This window comes from Neofelis nebulosa, chromosome 5 (assembly GCF_028018385.1).
Source record: "Neofelis nebulosa isolate mNeoNeb1 chromosome 5, mNeoNeb1.pri, whole genome shotgun sequence".
NCBI lineage: Eukaryota > Metazoa > Chordata > Mammalia > Carnivora > Felidae > Neofelis > Neofelis nebulosa.
In genome coordinates this window covers 62,708,016-62,729,237 of record NC_080786.1, presented here as the reverse complement: position 1 = coordinate 62,729,237, position 21,222 = coordinate 62,708,016, and the positions used below count along the sequence as shown (strand labels likewise).

At 41.8% G+C, this 21,222-nt stretch overlaps 1 protein-coding gene and 1 long non-coding RNA gene across 8 annotated transcripts in view; one reads left to right on the top strand and one right to left on the bottom strand.

Annotated features, from left to right (window-relative positions):
- Positions 1-21,222, top strand: part of MECOM (MDS1 and EVI1 complex locus) — a 562,843-nt gene that overhangs the window by 120,876 nt on the left and 420,745 nt on the right. The gene's annotated exons all lie outside the window — the stretch shown is intronic.
- Positions 15,934-19,709, bottom strand: LOC131512140 (uncharacterized). The gene is made up of 3 exons (XR_009261991.1): positions 19,412-19,709; positions 18,800-18,912; positions 15,934-16,768 (listed from the first exon to the last, which is right to left on the bottom strand). It is a non-coding gene; the product is annotated as an uncharacterized LOC131512140 (long non-coding RNA).

The following is a 21,222-nucleotide window of genomic DNA, read 5'->3' as shown; positions in this document are numbered from 1 at the left end:
TCTTCATACTTAGTTGTTTTCCCAAGTTGAACTGTGGCTGAGAATGACCCCGATTTCAAATACCCCATGTTGGTTTTTAGAAAATAGAGAAACACCTAAGTGTGGTACCTTACAGGTTCACATTATCATGAATTCCAAGCTGCTGCAATTGTCAGTGGACCATTATGGCTCGCACAGGGTTTATTTGGTTTGGAGTTACTTCAACTTTCCAAAGACATAGTGAATTTGTAAAAACAGATCATTAATGATAACCCAGAACACTTATGTCTGAAATATTGGGTGGATGCGGCAGTTAGGATATTTTTTTTTTCCTGATGGTTGTCTGGTCTTTAAAGGCATGGCTGTCTAGTTGCCACCGGATTGAATGCTTCTGAAGATTAGCCTTTCATTGTTTGAATGTTTTCATAGCATTGTTGTAATAAGCATCTTCATACTTCACAGTTGAGATCTTGACTTTTAGAATAAAAAAAAAGTCAGAGGCTAATCATAACAATTAGCTAATGTGTCAACAATTAGCACTTTCCATCAACCTGCTCTAAAAGGAGACTCTTCTTATCCACTAGCAGACAAAAATGCAATGATGTAGTTAAGAAAAGCACTGAAATTGGCTCCTAGAGTCCCCTGCTGTAGCCAGCTAAATCCCCAGGGCATTGTTTACCGTGATTATTCTGCCATTATGATGTTATTGCATAGGCGGAGGGGGGGGGGGTGGGTGGGTGGGTAGTATGCTCAAAATAAGTTGGTTCTTTTTTTCTAAAAGACAAAACAAAGCTTTAAAAGAAAACAATCCCTTTCTGGCTGCTTTTGGAAAAGTAGAACAAAGCTGCTCTGAAAGGTCAGCCAGTTACAGTACTTTAGTGTTTAACTGGTAAATATTTTTTAAAAAGAGTATATTTAATATTTTACCATTTGGAAAATTTTCAATGTGCTGCAAGTCCAGCACAACTCAATCAATGTAAGATTTCAGAGGTCTCTGGTGGGGATTTCTTGACAATGGATACATTATATTCTGTGGCCATCTATACCACTGCTTGGTTGAAATATGTTTTAACATCTTTTATATAATCCTTCTAGTAATACAAGAACATTTATACTGCATCTTTTATAAAGAACCACACAGTCCTTTACACAGGCCCATATATCTATGTAAATACCATGGGTTTATCTTTAAAACAGCCTTAAAACAACTTGTAAATCCCCAGTAGCATCTCAGAATTCTGTGGGTAAGAAAAATTTTAACTAAAACTGGGATCGCCTTTCCAACGGCTCCTGTGAGTGCTTGCAGGCTACTGGCAGAGTGCAGAGGTTGTGGGCCGAGAGGAGAGGTGTGCTGGCCAGGCGGGGCAACGAGCCAGTGCCAAGGCCCCTCTCAATGGGGCAGGGTGGCTTGAAAAGTGACGCCCTGAATGGCAGCCAGGGCTGTTGCCTCAGAACATGGAGAGTTCAAGAGGAACTGAGCTGTCCTCTGCCGCTGATTCTTGGCAGGGAAGTCTGGGGGCCTGTGTCCATGCTAGAGATGACAAGGGAACACATTTGAGCCATCTGCAGAGTTGGAAACAAAGACAGGCATTGGGCTTTTGCAACAAGCAGAAGCTGGCGAATGAGCTCAGTTGGGGCTTCCCAGAAGATGTGTAGAATGCAGCATAGGCTGTCTAATTGGGCAAAGTCTACAACAGTGGTGTTTCACCCCCATATTTCAGGAAGCTGGTCTCTGTCAAGATGTCATGCAGACTTGATGGACAAGATGTGAAGCAGAACTATCTTTTGGTGTTTGCTTAATTTCCACGGGAATGGTTTCCCAGCCAGCTTCACTTTCTGGGTCTCCTGATCACTCAGTTCTAAAGCCTTGCTCCTCAAAGTATGTATGGTCCTTAGGCTGGCTGCATCAGCATTCCCCTGGGAGCATGGTAGAAATGCACATTCTTGGGACTCACCCCCGGCTTAATGAATCAGAATTGGTATTTTAACAAGACCCTCAGCTAATTCTAATGCACAGTATAGTTTGTGAACCCTTGCTCCTCTACAAGCCATAGTGGATCATATTGGTTCATTTATTTTTCAATTCATACGATTAGTGCAAAATGTGTGGAGGATGTGCACTAGAAAAAGATGATATTTTATTTTTGAAGGGCTGACAGTTTAGTGATGGAGACAGACAAATAAAAAGGAAGTACACGTGAGAGAGATGGGTTCAAAGTGGTTTGACATGTGGAGAAGGGAGTGTGTCTGTGTCTGAGGAGTTCCCACAGGCTCCGTAGAGGTTACGCTTGAGTGTTGAGTCTACAGGGAGTGCAACTATGTCGGAGAGGAAGGAAAGAGTCTTTCAGCCAGTAGAGGTATTATATAAAAGTCTGAACAAACATGGGGCACGTAGAAAATGATGAGAGATTTCACGTTGATAGAGGCCAGGTGTGTGCATGTGTGTGTGTGTGTGTGTGTGGTAGGTGTGATGTGTATTATAGCACTTGAGTGTGGGTCTTGATGAAGGCATCATTGTATTTTCTGCTTTATCTCCAGTGCCTAAAATAGTGCTTGCTATAGACTCGGTACTCAATGAATATTTATAAGATGAATGAACGAAAAGAGTAAGACAGGAGAGGTAGTAGGATCTGATTATGAAGCTAATGAATGTGGACTCTGTCTTAAAGACACCGGAGACTTTTCAACAGGGCAATAACATGGCCACATTAAGTGTGGATGGTAGCAAAGCAAATGATCAGAGTAGGGGAAGCGTGGAAGAAGGGGTGCAGGGAGGAGGCCGATAGCAGTAATGCAGAGGAGCTGCTGACGAACGTTTGGACAAAAGTCATGGCACTGGGCGTGGAGAACAGGTCCAATTATGGTTAGAAGGCAGAAGCGGGACAACTCCTTGACTGCTGTGGAGGTGAGGGGAAGGGAGAGGAAGATCTCACAGGAATTTCATTTCTAGTCCAGGTGACTGGTGAGAGAGGCAACAGCAGAGGAAGGACTGGGGAGAGGCCTTTGATTTGTTTTGGAATGCACCATTTTAGGCGCCTGGGGAACACCCTGGAGATATCCAAGAAGTGGTTGGAAAATTAGGCCTGAAGATACAGATTTGGGAGTTGTTGGCACGGAGAACAGGAAGAGAGAGAGTGCACATGAGAAGTGCAGCGTGATAAGGAAGAAACCCTGGCCTGCAGCTGATCAGGGGACATGCAGAGGGCTGCAGTACTTCAGCTGCGGAAGTAAAACGAGCACAATCAGAGGAGAAGAGCAGAGCAGTTTCGGAATCCCCACCTTTGAGACTCTCCTATCTCTTTGTTTCTTGGCACCTATATGGCTGTGGTTGCATATATTTGTGATTACTGATTTGACTGACTTACTGGATGCAATGAGAGAAGGGATCCTCTTTTAATTGTAGGGCTGGGAGCAAAGAAGCTACTCATTGCCCTTTTTTTTTTTTGCATAAAGGTAACAGGAGGGAGTTGTCCACACTGTCAAATGTCACAGAGATGGTTAGTAGGAGTCAATCTAGGAAAAGCCCATCAGATCGTCAGCTTTCACTGGCGACCTTCAGCATTAATGGTTTCATTGGAGTGGTAGCCGAGGACCTCACATTTCTGTGGGTTGACAAGTGAGTAGGAGTGGAGCTGGGGCAGATAATAGAGGCCAGTCTTTAAGGACATTTGGCAGTGAAGGGAGTGGCAAGAAGAATGGAAAGGATAAGCTGCTGTGTGATGGAAGAAGTCAACCATTTACCAGAATGTTACTAGAACATAGAATGTCTACTATGTGCAAGTCGCTTGGTGCTGGGCACTGGTGATAGAGCAGTGAGTAAGGCAGACATAGTCCATAGATAAGGGGTAATTAACAAAACAATTAATCAAATAATTTTATGCATGCCAAGAGTTGTGGTATGTGAAACGCAGATCAAGTGCAGGATGAACGCTGTGTGAGAGTGTAATAGCGAGAGCAGAAACTGTGGGAGGTGAGGAAGGTGAGCTCTGAAGGATGAAGGGGGTGGAAAGCATTCCTGGCAGAGGGAACAGTATGTGCAAGGCTCTCAGGTAAGAAGGAAGCTGAAGAATTGAAGAAGCTGTAGGTGAGGGGGACAGCAGCTCAGTGTGTGACTGGTGAGGTTTGGTTTGGGGGAGGGGGTTTGGTTTTTCAGGACCTTGAAGACAGGGGTCTTTATTCTGAGAGCCCTGTGGAGTCACTGATGGGTCTTATGCAGGAAAATGCTATGATGTGATATGTTTTTGAAAGATCACTCTGGGGGTGCCTGGGTGGCTCAGTCGGTTGGTTGAACATCTGACTTCGGCTCAGGTCATGATCTCACAGTTCGTGAGTTCGAGCCCCACGTTGGGCTCTGTCTGTGCTGACAGCTCAGAGCCTGGAGCCTGCTTCCGGATTCTGTGTCTCCCTCTCTCTCAGTCCCTCCCCCGCTCACACTCTGTGTCTCTCTGTAAAACAAATAAACATTAAAAAAAAAAAAAGATTACTCTGGCTGCTGTGGAGGAGATTGGGCTCTTACAGTATCGACAAGAGAGTGGATAGCTCTTTGGACTGGGGATAATGGAAATAGAGAGCAATGGATGAATTCACAACATTTTTAGGGGACAAAATCTTGATGAGTGTTTGATTATGGAATAAAGAAGAAGCGGATGTAGAGTTAATTTCCCGGTTAGTGCAAATGAATGCATGATGGTGCCATTCATGAATATAAGAAATTATTGGAAGAGGATTAGCATGGTGGAAAGAGGTTGAATTTGATGCCCAGGAGGAGATATCTAAGAGGCAGTTGATCTGGAGTACAGAGGAGACTCTGAAATGTGAGGCTATGTGTAGAGAATTTGTAGAGCATGATTGGAAGTTCAGTGGGAATTGTAGAAGTTGATATCCTAGGGGGAAGGGCTAAAGGAATCAGGCAAACGAGTCACAGGCATCTGAAAAGAGACTAGCACAGTCAGAATTTGGGTAAATTTGAGTTAAAATGACACAAAAAATAGGCTATGGGGTTGTTAACACTCATCTATTAATATATTTAAGGAATAGAGAGGTATACTGTATTTCTTTCCTGAACAGTATAGTTTTATCTACATATAGAGGAATACATAGAATAAATGAAGGGTTTACAGAGGAATGAATGAAATGGTTCTTCAGGGTGTCCTCCATTTCTGGGGTTTTGTGAGTCTATGAAGTATTTCCTTCAGTGAAGATACAAATTCTGAAATAAAAGTCTAATTGACCAGATCTGAGTTTTCTCTAGAGTGTAAATACATTTATAGAACACATTTGTTTCAAAGGAGTAGCCATAGCTACTCTTCCCTGGTTATAAAATGTAAGCTCCATTTCTGTTCTTTTCTTGGTTTGGCTAAGAACTGAACAGGGCTCTTTCAGTGGCCTGGTGAAAGGAAACCTCAAATGTGTTTTAAATACCACCAATTAATTAACATCACTGCACCCACCAGCAGTTAGTTGCTCATCAGTCTGATATTATAGAACTTCTTTAACATTGGGATAAAATCTGAGACTCAACAACTCTGATTTTTTCCATTGCTCCATAGCTGAGTAAGCATAGGTTCAGAGAGGGATCATGATTTGCTAAAGGTTGCACAGCCAGTTAACAGCAGAGTTGTGATTCCAACCCAGACAGTGCTATACTACAGTCTTTCTGAGAATTTAAAATATGTCAAGTATTATAACCTGTCTGTTTTATATATTGAAGGTGTAGAATTCATAGTAATTTGCCTTAATTTAGTCATCAAGCCAGAAGTGAATCCTATGTCTTCCTAATCTACCATTTATGAACAAAAAAGACTGGTGTGATATTTTAAGGGATTATTCAATGAACTAATGTGTCAGTACTGAGAGAATTTTGAGTTGTCAGGAAAAAATTACACTAGGAGCCAAATCAGGCAAGATTAAGTGAATAATTAGGCCAGGATTGGACATAGCAGTTAGAATAAATGAGAAACAAATTTGGAAAGTGATTCATCTGAAGTTTTATTCAGCTGGGGGCAGGTACAACTATGAGTTAAGGACAGAGAAGTTCCTGAATCTCAGCAGGGGAACTGTCTGGAATGGTATTTCCAGCCCTGGTTGCACGATGGATAAAGCTTGAGGTGTTTTAAAACCACTCCTGATGCCTAGACCCCACCTCTGACCAATTAGGTCAGAATTTCTAGGTGTGGGCTCTTAATTTTTGAAAAGCTAATTATTTAGACATTTCTAATACTAACACCTAAGTTAGAGGTACAGGCAGGGAGCCCCAGCATTCTGCAGAATGGAATTATAACTGCAGGCACCTTGGCTGGATGAGTCCTGAAGGGTGGCACTTGGGGAGATAATTCTCCTGGTTAGGGTGAAGTGTAGGCAATTGTTTTATATGTTTAGTATTGAGGTCTCCAAAAATGTTTGCAAGAACAGTCTCACACATGGGAATTATAAGGGGTCAAAAGTTGAAAGATCTAGTGGAGAAGGTATTGGAGCTACAAATACCTGGATTAGAATCCTCATTTCACTTCTCACTTGTTGTGGGGCCTTGGGTCCTAGCAACAATTTCTCGGAGCCTGTTTCCCCATCTATAAAATGGAGATAATGACAATGACAGTAATTATAGTTTACTCTTAGGATTGTGAGATTTTAAAATAACCTTAGAAATAACAAATGGGAGGCATACAGTTCCTGCGTATAGTGGTCACTCAAATTTGCAGTGCTTCCCCTACATCTACTCCGTTAGTCATCATCCTCGAGAGAATGTCTAGTTTGGTCAGTGTTAAAGGTGGAAAGAGCTGAGGGCTGGAAGCATAGGGATGGGTAAGAATAACATCTCAGAAAGATCAGTTGGAAGGAGCTAATTCAATACCACAAAGCTGAGTATGGATTTTTCCCTTTGAAAGTTGTCCTAGGACCTTTATGGAAAAAAATACACACACACACACACACACACACACACACACACACACACACCACTTTCGCTATCCCCCAAACTCTACCTCACCTATTTTTTTTGGAAGAGGTCTCACTATCTAGCTGGATATTGGACATGGCTTTTTTCCAGAGTATAATATTCAGTTACAGTCTGGTTGTACTATTCAAGAGCTGTTCTAGATGCTTCTATCAGGAGGAGGCAGTGACAGGGTCTAAGGAAAGTCCTAGAAAAAGGAGCAAGTTGACTCTCCTCTGAGGTTATTAGTGGATGAGAGGCCATCGATGATATTACAGACATACCAAATGGAAATGTTTCACAAACAAAGCCAAATAGCTCAACTCGATAACTCTTACACCAGACATGATTCTAATCCTAAAATAAATACTGTTTTCTCTTTTCTTATCAAAGGTAAGGCCAGTTCTAGCAGCTCCTGGTCTGCATTTCACTAGAGAGGGTTGGAGTTTGTTGTATGTCAGGAAATTGCAGTCTGGCTTTTCTTAGGAAATTCCAGAAAGAGAAACAGAACAAGGCAGGAGCCGTATAGTGGCTGAACCAGAATTCCTGTTGTGGTACCAGAAGGTGGGTGGTTCTGAACACATGGGCTGTTATTAACTGAAATAATAGTGCACGGCACAGGGGCTGCATAATGAGTACTATGTTGCTTACAACTCTTACCATTGTATTTGGACCTTTCCATGTACTGGGAGGTAGTCTCTATATTTGACATGTATTACCTCTTATTATCTCTTATAATTTTCACAACAACTCTATTATATATTATTATCATGGGACCCAGAGAGGTTAAGTAATTTGCCCAGGGTCACAGAGCTACAGCTGTTCAAAGTTGTTCATTCGCCATTCATTTATTCAAGTATTCTTATTGAGTACCTATTGCATAGAAGCCTCTGTCAGGAGCTGGCGATAAAGCAATGACCAAAGCAGACACAGTCCCTTCCCCAATGAGATGATAATTCAAGTGGGATTGGCTATACATAAAGGGATGAACATACCTTATGTGGTGGTTAATGCTATTGAGGAAAATAAAATAGGGAAGGGGAAGGGGATGCTATAGGTCAAGGTAGAGGGTGTGTTTCATGCAGGGATAGAGGAAGGTCTGTGTGATGAGTCCTTTGCTCTGGAATAATTTAGGAGGCCATGATGGCACCTAGATGCTTGAGAGTAAGGACCTAGGCTATGTATTATCTCTTTCATGTCTATCTCCCATGGAAAGTTTCTATGTACTAAGAATTACATGTACTGCGGCAAAGTCCTTGATGTTGGTATGGGAGCAGACCTTGGCATAGGTAGGAGCCTTGGGGGCATTTGGGGAAAATGCTTGGATCTGGTCAGGAGGGCTCATTTTGCTACTGGAACAGATGATTCTCACCTACCTTCTGAACATCTACATGAGACTTTGTGAGGCAGGGATGTGAACATGTGTTAGTTAGGGTACAGGCTGATAGTGCCTCAAATGAGATAGGATATTTTTCTCATACATATGATCCTGAGGTGGCAGGCAATTGAGGGTGGGAAAGTGCTCTGCTCTGCGAGGCTGACCAAGGATCCCTTTGTTTTGTGGCTTCTGCAACTCCTGGAATGTTGTCTCTGTCTGTATGTTCCTCAGCACCACGTTTTATTTTGAGAGAATGAGGCAAGAAAGAATGGGTGACAATGAGGTTCCTTTTTTGCAGGAGAGGTAGAGAGATTGCCACGTCACTCTTCCCCCATCCCGTTGGCCAGCACTTGGTCACGCTTGGAGGTAGTGGGTCAAGAGTGCAGACTCTGGAATTAGACTCTTGGGGTTCACATCCTAGCTCTGCCACTTGGTCAAGTTAGCTAACCTCTTAGTTTCCTCATCCATAAAATAGAGATGATGAAATAGCACCTAGCTCCTATGATGAGGATTAAGTGTGTTAATTTGTAGAATACCTAGAACAGCACTATGTGCTTGTTTATCATGTAAATAACTGGCCACACTAGGCTGCAAGGAAAACTGGGGAATGCAGTTTTGACCCGGGCAGCCCAGTATCTCATCGAATAAAACTTAGCAGGGGTTTTGTTACTAAAAGGAGGAAGAGGGGGGATAGGTATGGGATAGTATGACTATATACTTTTCTTCTAAAATGGGCCACTTTTGAGAGTGACAAGATGCCACTATTACCAATGACACTGAGATAACAGGTTGTAAACCAGAACTATCCTGGAGAAAATGGTATGTTGCAGTACCTCATCACGGGGGTTATTAACAATCTCCACCACAGCACATCTGATTGGCTTATTCAGGGCTTTTTAAATTTAAGAATTACAATTTGTGGGGCACCTGGGTGGCTCAGTTGGTTGAGTCTCTGACTCTTGGTTTTGGCTCAAGTCATGATCCCTTGATTGTGGGATCAAGTCTTGCATTGTGCTGAACGTGGAGTCTGCTAGGGATTCTCTCTCTCTCTCTCTCTCTCTCTCTGCCATTCCATCCCCTATTAAAATAAATAAACAAACTTAAAAAATTGCAATTTGAGAAGGTGACTTCTGTTTTCAGCAATAAGTGGAGGGGTAGGTGGAGAGGGCATGAAGTATTAGTCCCATTTAAATTAAACCCCACAAATGGGAAGTCTGGGTGGCTCAGTCCATTAAGCGCCTGACTTTGACTCAGCTCATGACCTTGCTATTTGTGGGTTTGAGCCCCACGCTGGGCTCTGTGCTGACAGCCCAGAGCCTGGAGATTGCTTCGGAGCCTCTCTCTCTCTCTGCCCCTCCCCTGCACGTGTTCTGTCTCTTTCAAAAATAAACATTAAAAAAATTTAAATTAAACCCCAAACTACCAGCCCTCTTGGAAAAGTATGCATATTAACAAAAGAAACTCTGGTTAAACGTGAAATCAATATTGAGAAGGCATTCACAGTGCCTAGCACTCTGCTAAGTGCATTAGGGAAAACCTAAAAAGGAGAAAGCACTCTGGGTGTTTTCATCTTCTGGTGGAAAAAAAATAGTCTCGATTGGTTTGTGATTTGCTTTGGGCAGAAGACCTAAATATCAGCCTTCAAATCAAACATTTCTCAGGTGTGAGCATCTCTGTACATTTCATCTCCACTTTTTAAAATTATCTTCAATATTGGCAAATGGATTCCTAACAGGCTTCAAAAGCTCTACCTTTTGCCAAGTTATTCTGAAGTGTTCTTAGAGTCTAAAGAAAAATTAGCCTTGCTCTGGGACTCCGAGAGAGAGGAGCCTTCGCTAAGTAATAAATAATGGATCCAGGTTGGAAAGGGAGGTGACCACCTACAGTGTGAGGCACAGAGAATTCAAAAACCTCCTTGAAGAACCTAACCAGCCTGCATTTTCTTTTTCTTTCTGAGAGACCTAATATGTTGTGGCAGATAAGGAGAAACAAATGGGAAATGAATGGGAACTCCAGGTTCCTAACAACATAAGAAAATGTAACAAAAAAACCACGTTGGGTTGAGAAGAGGAAAAAGGATAGCCAACCGTAAAAATCCGTCCTCTACCTTACACACGCCCAACAAATAAACCAATGCATTTCAGCAAATGGTAAATAATGCTTAAAATGGCAGAAGCTAGAGTTGAACAAATAAGAACCAGGTGTTGGGAAGAAGGAAAATCAAAAAGAGCATACATTTTCCGTCAACAATCCCCACCATAAATCGTAGCAATGCCACCATCACGACCTGGAGCCCGCAGGGAAGAGACTGTTGTAAAAATGATAAATCAGAATCACTACACACCGGGTCTTGATAAAACAAAGAAAGTTGATTCCAGGGCCTGATATATATATATATATATATTATATATATATATATATATAAAATCACAGAGAAACAACGCTTGATCAGGGAAGAGCCAAATGTGAGGAAATGCAGAGTTTGGAATCTGGTGGCTGCTTAATATTCCAACGGAGCTGAGCACGGGATAATACAGTGGGAACTGATGACTCAGTGGCAGCTGGCTGCAGCAAAATAGAGATATATTACAGACTCCTTCGCACGAACAGAACAATATATATGCCAGTGCCTGTTCATCACACTTTTATGTATTCTTCATATCTGGAAACAAAAGAGAATATAGTGTCTGTACCACCTTCATAAAATAGGGTTAATGTATTTTCTGGGGTTTTGTTGTTGTACTTTGATTCCTTTCAAGAAGCAACACGCCCTTTAAGAGAAAAGGTTTATGTGTAAACATGAGCTATGGCCGGTGCATTTCTTAAATGATTTGCCCTAATTGCACTCCTGATAGACCCTCTGATTCTGCAAATTGTGTGTGTGTGTGTGTGTGTGTGTGTGTGTGCGTGCACGATGGAATAACTGAGGTGCTAGTGATGCAGAAACCACATTGAGGGTGACTGGGTATTTGGTTGAGTACCCTCAATCAGACTGTGCTACTGGATCTCATAAGCACTAGATCACGTGCTCCCAAGGTCTTCTAGGGACTGTTAATAAGTCAGCAACGTTTCTAGAAGGGGAGATGGGAGATCTGTGTGTAAGAATTTCAGAAGGATTTAAGTGAAAACACAGTTATCACAAGGAGTTTTAGACAAAGTGCTTACTTAGCTCAGAGTCATCTGACCCTAATAAGTCCATGACACTGGTTCCATGAAGGAGAAAGGATTATGGCTGTCTTTAGCCTTCTGTTTTCTTAGCTGGCTTTGCTTGGGAGTTGGTGATCAACATCTAGTAGCTTGGCATGGCCATTCTAAGCTTTAGGTTTTTATCCAGTGACTTCTTTCTCCATGACCGCATGACCCTTGTCCTGCTTGACAGCAGTGGTTCCCAAGTTGTCGTCCCTGGACCCCGCAGCATCAGCATCAGGGAACTGATGGGGGGGGGGGAACTAGTCCATGGGGGGAACTAGTTAGGAATGCAAAGTCCCAGACCTGCTGAATCAGAAATGAGAGGACAGGGTAACTTAGCAAGCTGGGTTTTAACAAGCTCTCATGCACACGAAAGTTTGTAACATCAGTCTGGGGGAAGTGGCCTACAGTTGCTAAGGGCTTCTATGTGATTACTGAGTTAGATTTGTGGTATTTGTTGTCATACAATCATGCTTGAGTTTAGAGATGCTCATCACATCTTAAGGATGAAAAAAGTCAGGGGCGCCTGGGTGGCTCAGTCGGTTGAGCGTCTGACATCGGCTCGGGACATGATCTCACGGTCCATGAGTTCAAGCCCCGTGTCGGGCTCTGTGCTGACAGCTCAGAGCCTGGAGCCTGCTTCAATTCTGTGTCTCCCTCTCTCTCTGCCCCTCGCCTGCTCACACTCTCTCTCTCAAAAATAAATAAACATTAAAAAAAATTTTTAAAAAAAGGATGAAAAAAGTCAGACCCAGGATTTCAGCAATGTGCTCGAGATCATGTGACCAGCTGAGCGGCAGAGTTAGGATTGTGAACCTAGGTCCTTTTGATCCAAAACTTGTTCTTTCTACTCTACCATGGTGAATAGCTATGGCTCCATATCTGCTCCCAATTGGTACAGAAAGGAACCCAATTATTTCTTCAATGTCTTTAGAATTAATGACCTCTTCTTAAGTGATCGATACAGCTATTTGTTAGGCTGTTCTGCTATATGGGCTTTATTTTCATGTGATTCAAAACTTATAATCTTTTACATGGAAGGGTTGAACCCGCGAACATTTATCGGCTTTCTGGATGAAGGTCAAAGTAAGCAGACATGAGAGGTGGTATGTAGAGAATAATGGAGAACATAAGTATCAGGAGTCAGAAGCCTGGGTTCACGTCTCTAGTTCAGTGGCCGTATAGCTAAATCACCTAATTTCTCTGAAACTCAATATTTTCACATCTGTAAAATGGGAGGAAAGTCTTACCTCTCCCAGAGGTTATGGAGAGGGTCAAATGACAGAAGGTAGAGGAAAATGCCTTGAAACTCCATAGTGTCCTTGAAATTTAGAATCATACTATTGTTTATATAATGAGGAGGTAAGGATTTAAGATAAAGTTATCCATGCCCTCAGTGTCAGGGATGCTCTGTCTCCGCTTTGGATTGTTTATGCTGTAGGGATCAGGAACCTCATGAGACAGTCACTTAAGTGTATCTTTGGCAGATAAATTAATTGCTCTCAGGCACAGTGCCAATCCTCATAAATAATGGCTGCGGCACTGGGAGAGGTTTGGGGTTCTGTGTGATCAGGAGAGATAGAGCCTGTGAAAAATGGTCAGGTTCTGGTGGTGGTCACAGTGGCAAATAAACTATGTCAGACCAGGGAGCATCCAATTTGAGAAAGAGGCTGGAGCTCTGAGGCGGGACCCAGAAAATGGGAGAACAAGTCTGGGGGATCTGAAATGCTGATGGACAGGTGACTTTTAGGGATGCTCTGGTAACCTGCAGGGAGACTGAGTCATGGGGAAATTTTACATCTTCTCCATGTAGGCAAACTATGACTCTAAATCTGAACTATTTCTCTCTCTCTCTCTCTCTTTTATTTTCCCGAATTTTTCAACATATGTTAGATATTACAATTGTATTTTTATTAAAAATACTACACGTAAGATACTGAGATAGACATTACATGTGTATTAAACCATTTAATGTTTAGAACAACCTTGACCTTTTGGTGTTATTATTCCCATTTTGCAGAGGTAAAACTGAGGCCCAAGATGGTTAAATAACTTGTCAAGAGGACATAGTAAGTGGTAGAGCTGGGTCTGGGACATTGGGCTGTCTGGGCTCAGGCCAGTCTTCTTCCCCCCAGTCTTTGCTGTAGAGCTATGGACACCCAAGAGATCACAGCTGTAGAGACTGGATCCAGCCCTATATAGCTCTGATGGTGGCTCTTGGTGTCTGAAGCTTCCTAGAATCTCATTTTTAGGGCTTCACAGGTGCCCAGAAGTCTTGACAATGTCCCTCCAATACATAAAGCTAGTCAACTAGATCAGCCCACCCCCACCCCCCACCCCCAATCCATGCTCTGTTCATCCTGAATTTCTTCTCATCCTGCAAATACCATGCACCTTTGTGACCCTGGTCAGCTGTTTCTCAACGTGTGACTGAGATCTACCTGCTGGTTAAAGATCCAAACTTCCGATCCCTGTGTTAGACCAACAGAACCAGAATCCGAGGGTGAGACCCAGCAATTTGCATTTTAAGAAACATCCCCAGGTGATTGCTTTGAAAAAGGCTGAGAACCACTCGTCTGCCTTTAACTGTGCTGTACGGCCTCCTCAGAATGCCTTTCTTCCTCTCCCTCTGCCTCTTCTACCACATGAATGCGTTTAAGGTGCTACCTCAGATGTTACTTCTGTGAACTGTTCTTGGTTCCACCTCAGCGTATTTATCAATCCCCACTTTTGTTCTCCCTACCAATTTGTTTCTGCCTCTATGAGAACATCTTGTAGCGTACTTAAAATGTATCTCTGTTCCTATCTCTACTGTGAGCTGTTTGAGAGCAGGGACTGAGCCCTATTTATTCTCATTCTTCTTCCCAGTGCTTGGCACATTTCCTGACATCAAGTGGTACCCACCCAATGTTTGCATGCAGGAAGACAGAATACAGCCGGCTTTGGTCCTCGAGAAACTTGGGGAGTGGGCAAGTACAAAAATTAGGGTATGAAGCTGGGGATTTGCCCCATTCTACTGGGGAAGGCTAGCATTCAGCTTTTAAAACCCAAGGAAAAGTCACTGAAAATCAGGCCCTGCTACCTACAAGCTTAGGACTCTTTTCTCTCTTTCAAGTTTTTTTTTTTACTTATCTTGAGTTAGAGAGAGAGCATGCAAATCGGGGAGGAGCAGAGACAGAGGGAGAGAGAGAGAATCCCAAGCAGGCCCCGTGCTGTCAGCTTGGAGTCCGAAGCAGGGCTAGAACTCACCAACTATGAGATCATGACCTGAGCTGAAGTCAGATGCTTAACTAACTGAGCCACTCAGGCACCCCTACCAGCTATGACTCTTAAAATTCCTCATTGCTCTAATCAAGAATTGTTCTCAGACCTCCAAGTGGGGGTCATCTGCACCAATTGATTTTCAAATGCTGGGGAAGAGGAGGGAATCATTCTACAGCTTCCACGGATTAAGTTTGTGATGGTAAATGCTCTGAGATCTGGATGTGGGAAACTTTGTCAGTTAGTATCATGTTGGGGAGAGGGTTGTCTCAAATGTGGAGATGCCCCCAAGCTGTTCTGCTCTGGGAGGGTAGGGGAGGTCCCTTCATCAAATTTTAGATGGAAGTGCCATTGTCCTGCTGGTGTTTGTGACTCACAATCTTTTAAGAAAGATTTAACCAAGGTTGCATAGTTGTGTGGGTGCCCACAGGAAACTTGATATGACAGTTTCTATGGGACTATGAGCCTGTTAGACCCTATGGCTTTGGTTCTCTGGCAGCTCCTTCTTCTGACCAGGACTAGGAGATGAGCCGCCAAAATGGTGTCTGGATAAGGAGGAAGGTCCATTTTTTTTTTTTAAACTTTACTTTTTATTTTTATTTAGGCATTTCATTTCTGAAGTCTTCTTTTTTTACTCTGTTTACCATGTTATAAATTTACCTATAGCAATTTAGATGAAGGAAAAATTAAGGTTCGGGTTTTTTTAAAAAATTATTTTTGTTTACCGGGAACCATTAAAAAGAGAGGCCATTAAAGATTATTTTGCTTCGGTCAAGTTCCCATAGCAAATGCTAGAAGCACCAGTGAAAACCATAGCAATCCCATTCCTGGATAATTTGTTTCTGCCCTTGTTGGCCTGCATATGTTTTAAGACTTTCCAGGGTGGTTGTTTCTACTTAAGGCACATCATCTGCGGAATTCTGAAACACAAACCAGGTCTTTGAAATTTTTGATAAAGCTCAGTTCTTAATAATAGGACGGCTTCAAATGCCCTCAGAGCCACTTGGCCATCTGTAAATAAATGAAGCTCAATGAGGAAAATCGCATAAGGAAGCCGTTTTGGTTACCATTTCCATTTTGTTCATCACGTCATCAGATTGCAAGATGACAAATATGAAAAGAGTGTGAGAATGCTTTAAAAAATATTATGTTTTGAAACTTGGATCTGAGTTCAAACACTCAATCTAAAGGAGACTTGTGATTCAAATGTGAGTTATTTATTGTCTTTGTCCATTTCCAGAAGTTAAATTTATGTTGGAATAAGGCAAATTCACGGCTACCTTTGAACAACAATGGTGTACATTCTTCTGTCTGAATTACTTATTCTTCAAGCAGAGGCGCTTACATTCTGTGTTGGAGACCATGGGCACCAGTCCTGGGTGGGCATGGGTATTGTAGTCTCAGATTATTATTGTATCCCGATGTCCCCTCCTGAATGTATGCTTGATCACCGGGTTGCATTTATACCATCTGAAATGGAGGTAATTCTGATTTACAGCTCAAAATGTGGCTGACTAAGCTAAATGGTGAACATTCCATTATTTCAGTTTTATGGGTCGTGTCTGAAAGGGTTTGGTTAAAAAAATGGACCACTGCTCAAGAAGAGAAAGTCAGTTCGCATGAGGCAGTAGGTACTGAGTCAGCAAATTATGGTATGTCCAGCCTGTGTCAGGCAGACCATATGTTGCAGCTGCCCCATTGGTACGTATACACGTAAATGTGCTCACCAAACACTCATAGACAGACAGGCAGGCAGACGGACAGGCAGACACCTAACATGAGGTAGCTAAGTCCTACTAGAGAAGAGAAAGGGAACATGCCACATGGGAGAGTGAGGCTTTGGCACGGAGTCTTGTGTTCATTCCTTGCCCACTCTCACACACATCTTTTCTCTGTGCCAACAGCAATGCCGGCTGCAAGGGGGGAGAGAGGAGAGAGCAGAATGTGAGCGTGTGTGAGTCTGTGAGTGTGTGTCTTCCTTGACGATGAGGCTCTCAGAGCTTTATTCAATCTCTGGCACAATGCGGCCTCTGTAGAAAAGATATTAGGAACAAAAAACAAACTTGAAGATTCAGGAGCAGGCTGCCAGAATTATTAAGAAAAACATTCAGATGATGCCATTAAAAACATATGGGGATTCTATAAAGCTCTGAAAAGAAAATGTTTAATTATGCACCGTATGCAAAAGCCATCACGTTTAGATTAATACTAAAGACTGAAACTGTGTGGGGCTTAAGTGGTCCGCAGTGATGCATCAATCTTTTTACTCCTTTAAAAATAATGTTTTTCTTTTGCTGATGACAAATACCTTTCAAACCGTTGAGATCATGCTGCTATAGTGATGCATGGAGTTTAATGAAGTCCAAAGTCACTAACAAAAGTTTCCAAATTAACTTTTCAAGGTCCTTGAGTTAGATTTCTTTCCTTTCCTTTTCTCCTCTACAATTCCCACTCATTTCCCACCCCAACAGGAGTCCCCCCCCCTTCCCCCTCTCCAACACACAAAGGTTGCCTATGCTGGTGGGTTGGTTAGAAATACCCAGTTTTGAGGTTTCGCATTTTAAGACACTGTAATGTAATGATTCATTGCCCAACTTTTAAGTGTTAATAGTTACGATTTTGATTTCCATTCTCAATAGCTCACATTAGGAGCCTTAAGAAATACAGAGCTCTTGTCCCCTTTTAATAAATATGGAGACCCTTTTCTTTCATCTGAATCTGATGTGTTTTAGGGTCACCATCATTTCCTTTAGGTACTCGTAAATGTGAAGAATCATGATTTTCCATGGCTTTGTGTCTGAGGAGTGGCACACTGGGAAAACAAAATCAAACTTTGTAGCTAATAGAGCTTCTAAATGAGTATACTAGATGTGCTCTGAGTAAACAGAAGTCTAAATTGCAGAAAATAATTAGGCTTTAGTTATCTGATTACTGCATTCACTTTAATATTCTTGCAAGCTTAAATATAGGAAAGGTCCATGTGTGGCTTCTCACAATTAAAAAAATAGTGTATAGACCTAAAAATGATATAAGCAGGATATATTTATTTGAAAATCCTCACTCATCTTAAGGAGGTCAGAATGTATTCTGTCGGTGCTAGTTCACTGTAGGGAATGTTACGGACTTAAGCACTTGGGATTTTGATCCTCATTTATTGGGGTAGGCTTCTTTAAGTAAACATGTGGCTTATGAATCGGTGGACAGATTTGTTGCTCACACTTGAATGTGTCAAAACGTTTTGTGAAGTGTCAGTCAGGCTCCCTGCAATAAAAATATAAAACTCCCCCCGCCTTGTCTGTCATTTTCTATATTACATGTATGATTGAAAATTACAAATTACCCAGGCTGCAATTATTTTTAATAAAGGTGGCAGGCTCCAGGAACCTGACTGGCTTACTCAAATGCCTGTCTGGAGACAGGCTCACCCACTCCCCAGTGTGGAGGCTCTGGATTCAGGCACACGGAACATGCAGGGGTGATTTCAAATTCGATTTGCTCTTTGATTATGGAATCCCAAGTTACCCTTTGTTTCAAGGTTTTCCTCCCCTGTATTTGTTTTTGTGTGAGAAAATTTTACTTCTATTGGTTAATAGCCAGCTACTTTTTACAAAGAGCCACCTGTTTCTGAGTTTACACAGGATATGTTGGATTTATGTAATACAATAGGATCAATTTAATTACGCTTTTCCTTAAGTACAATGCTACCTGGAATTACTTCACTACCTGATACAGGCTCACTCTTTGGAGACCAAAAAAACCCCACACTAGCCCTGCCTTAAGTTAGCTTTAAGGTATTTCATTACCCCAATTTCTTCTAATATGCATTAAAGGCTATATACTTTCAGTTTGAAAAAATGGCTGTTCTGAACTCCCCACAGTCCTTGTTATTTACAATGTTTCAAAGCTTTAGAATTACTACAAAAGATTTACTCATATAGCAGAGCATGTAAAATTTAAAATCAATAAAGTATATAAATTTTGCTTGTCTCCTTGAATTGATTCCCTACTCTAATAGCTCAATACTGTAATACTATATACTTTTTTATTTCCAATGTCATTACCCAATAATAATCTGTGGACTTTCCTGCCACAGCTCTGGGGCAGTTTGGAATTTCTGAGAACGATATTCTTCACAGACAGTTGTCACAGGCAATTGTTACTCCTTGCCCAGCTTCTAAAAACGAATAAACACATGAGAAATATTAGTTTGTTTCTGTGATATTAGAAACCCAACTAATTTCTTTTGCTGTGGTAAATATAGCTGGGCATTTGATTTTGTGGGAGAATAGAGAAAAATTTGAGTTGGGAATGCCTTAGCAGTGGTAGATTAATCCCGCAAGATGTCTTTTTTTTTTTTTTTTTTTTTTTTTTTAACAAGAGGTATGAGGTTCAGTTTTCTGTAATTTTCTAATAAGAGTTCTTCTATCACTTTGCTTGGAGTTAGAAAATAAGGCACATGCAAGAGGGAGCTAATGTTGGAAAGGTTAACTTTTCCCAACAATACACAATTTTTTAGTCTCCAAGTGTATTCTCAAGGATAAATTCGACCTCATCTCAGAACTTGCTAGTATTTTGTGAAGTGAAACACAGCTCTCCTTACTAGATTTAGAAGTAAAGACAGTCCTCAGCAAATGGAAGCATGTGAGGCAGTGAACGATTATGCCACCACTTACCTTTAAATTCACCAGTGTAGTTCTTTGCTTAAATCACGGTGGTGGCTGGGTCCCAGTGCAAAAAAGGGTTGAGCTGACCTTGGTTTCTTGAAATGCAAAATGTCATCAAATCCAAACATGCCGGTGAAATCTAAACTCGCTTTCATTTCTTAATGGCCACTCTCAGCCTGTAAAGAACACAGACAGATGATTGCTTACTTAGGCACAAAAACAGAAAAGAGTGTCCATGCTTGGGCCAGGTATTTTTGCTTGCTAAAGCAATGCTTTCTAGCCAATCTCTTAAATTCTTCCTGCTCTTCTGTTTGTTTAGTGTCGTGATTGACAGAACCCCCTAGAAAAAAATGCCAGAGGATCTTAATTTGAATCCCAGCTCTTCTACTTTGCTTTGTAACCTTGTGCAATGCTTTAACTTAGAGTCTACACTCATAAAGTGGGGATTAAGGACTTTGGTCCTACCTCACAGAGAAGTTGTAAAGTAAAGCACGGTGCAATCTGCGGGACCCTGTACACATCAAAAAGTTCAGATTCTACATTCCCATATTCTTTTCAACTTGGCCTAATATTTAGCTCCAACATGGAAATTCCTCACTGATAGCTTTAGAGATAGGACTGTCAGTCAAATTCGAATTTCAGATTTAAAAAATGTGTATATATTTGTATATACATTCGTAATGGGTATATAATATTTGTTGCTTATCTCAGATTCAAATTTGACTGGGGGCCTTGCATTTTTATTTGCTAATCTGACAATCTTCCTTAAGAGGTGTGGCTGGAATTGGGCGCCTGGGTGGCTCAGCCGGTTGAACCTTCAACTTCCACTCAGGTCGCGATCTCGAAGCTCATGAGTTTGAGTCCCGCGTTGGGCTCTATGCTGACAGCTCAGAGCCTGGAGCCTGCTTTGGTTTCTGTATGTCCCTCTGTCTCTGTGCCCCTCCCCTGCTCGAACTCTGTCTCTCTCTGTCTCTCAGAAGTAAGTAAACATTAAACAAATTAAAAAAAAAAAAAAAAAAAAAAGAGTTCTGGCCGGAATATTTTCTTACACTGTGTAGATAACAGACTAAAGAAGCTGGGAGTAGGCATGTGGGGGACCTTCAAGCTTCCAGCTTAATGGCTAAGGAAGTACTTAGCCCAGTGCGGTGGCTGCAAGTATTTGGTCTTCCATTACGCAAATTTGTAGTACAGCACTCAGTATCTGGTCTGCAAAAGGGCAAATTAAGCCTGATTCTCCCTTCTCTTTAGAGGGAGATAGTCTCCCTTAGGGCAGAAGGGGATTATCTGCACTGGTGAGTGTTGATGGTAAATTTCCATTGGAATGCCATTGCTATACACTGATCCTTCTTGAGGATTATTTTTCCTCCTATCCCTCAAAACCAGGTTGTGAAATTTAGAGAAAGGGCAAGACCTATCTTTAGAGGATAGAGGCATTCTCCAGGACCCAGCACCCAGGTGTTTGTGTGGTCCCTGCTGGGGTCTTGCCTGGGCCTGTCTGGAAGGGAAGATTGCTTTTGGATGTCTTTCTACTTAGTAGTTTTACTGTCAAATTTTGTTTGTTAATTATCTGTTAAAAAAAGATAAAAGAGCTCAGCTAGGCCGATTCTAATGTTAATTTTTCAAAGTGATGACCACTTAAAAAATTATCTGTAATATGATGTTATACTTGTCTCCTGACATCAGTTATGCTGGAAAAGCCTTGCAGCTAATCAAGGTTCTCTACATTTAAATCTTCAAATGCTGGCTCTGGCACTAAATACTGGATCTTTACAAGTACATAAAAGAGTAGGGTAATTTGTGTACTTCAATTACTAAAAACA